Genomic DNA, 1,401 nt, shown 5'->3' on the forward strand with positions numbered 1-1,401 from the left:
ACCTCCGGAGGCTCCCAGGAGTGCAGGGGCCTCCCCGATGGCATCCATGATCAGGGGGCTGGATTAGTCCCGTACTGGCCTCCCAAAGAGTGTCTGGGGTCGATATGCTTTCCCTTTTTCAGGCCAACTGTTTATGTGGGTTTCTCCAACCTGGTACAGACCCCTTCGTTCTTCATTCCTCCCTCTCTTCAACTAGGTTCCAGAATTCAGCTCAGTGTATTTCTGTGTATGTCTGTCTCTGCTTCCATCAGCCACTGGATGAGGACTCTAGGATAGCATAGAGAGTAGTCATCACTCTCATTCTAGGGGAGGGGCTTCTAGGCCATCCTCTCCTCCACTGCCCGGACTGTCAGATCGTGTCATCCTTGTAGGTCTCTGGAGATCTTTCTAGTTCCAGATCTCTTCTCGGACCTATAGTGGCTCCCTCTGATATGGTATCTCTCATCCTGCTCTCTCTCCTCTATTCTTCCCCCAACTCAATATATCTGCTCCTCCATTTCTTCTCCTCTCCTCTTCTTCTTGTGCTCTTATTATGGCAGCACCCACTCCCCTACCCTCATGCTCTCAATTAGCTCGGGAGTTTATGCCACTTCCCATTCCTGGGGTCCATTTATCCCTTAGAGTCATTCATGATTTCTAGTTTCTTTGGGGAAGAGGATTATAGGCTGGTAAACCTTTGCTCTATGTCTAAAAATCATATATGAGTGAGTACATACCATGTTTGTCTTTTTGTGATTGGGTTACCTCACTCAGGATGGTTTCTTCTAGTTCCATCCATTTGCCTGCAAATTTCAAAAACAGTGGTTAGATGCCATGAAGTAGGTGGCAATGCCTTAACCGTATGCGTGTTGTTAGGCCCAAGGGCCTCTTCCATCCTTGTCAAGGGGAGTGCTAACCTTCTCTCCTTTCATACAACACTAGGTCTCTATATTTGTACTCATCTGCTGCAGGACAAAGCTTTTCTGTTGATGGAAGAATAAGGCACTCATCCTTGAGTATATAGAATATCACTAGCAGTCATTTTATTGTTAGTATAAAAATGTAGACCAGTAATCCTTGGTGTTGCCCTAGGTCTCTGGTCCTTGGTCACCTAAACAATGACAGGTATAGAATATGGGTTCCATCTTGTGAAGTGGGCCTAAAGTCAAATCAGACATTGGCTGGTTACTTCCATAAGTTCTATGCCACCATTACCCTAGCATATTTTTCAGGCAGGACACCATTGTAGATCAAAGCTTTTGTGGCTGTGTTGGTGTTTGCATTTCCAGGATGTTCCATTTCACTCTTTCTTCTCTTGTTTTATTTTAGAGAGTTCTTTATTTTTACTGCATTTTTATTTATTCACTTTGTATGTGTATGTGTACATGCATGTGCGTGTGCATATGTGTATATGTATAGTCA

The 1,401-nt window shown here is 44.4% G+C and overlaps 1 non-coding gene across 1 annotated transcript; it reads right to left on the reverse strand.

The window, feature by feature from the left end:
- Nucleotides 1-792: 792 nt before the first annotated feature.
- On the reverse strand, nt 793-918 carry LOC113831133. The gene has a single exon (XR_003479910.1). It is a non-coding gene; the product is annotated as a U6atac minor spliceosomal RNA (small nuclear RNA).
- Nucleotides 919-1,401: the final 483 nt, after the last annotated feature.

The sequence above is a fragment of the Cricetulus griseus genome (assembly GCF_003668045.3).
Source record: "Cricetulus griseus strain 17A/GY chromosome 1 unlocalized genomic scaffold, alternate assembly CriGri-PICRH-1.0 chr1_1, whole genome shotgun sequence".
Classification (NCBI taxonomy): Eukaryota; Metazoa; Chordata; class Mammalia; order Rodentia; family Cricetidae; genus Cricetulus; species Cricetulus griseus.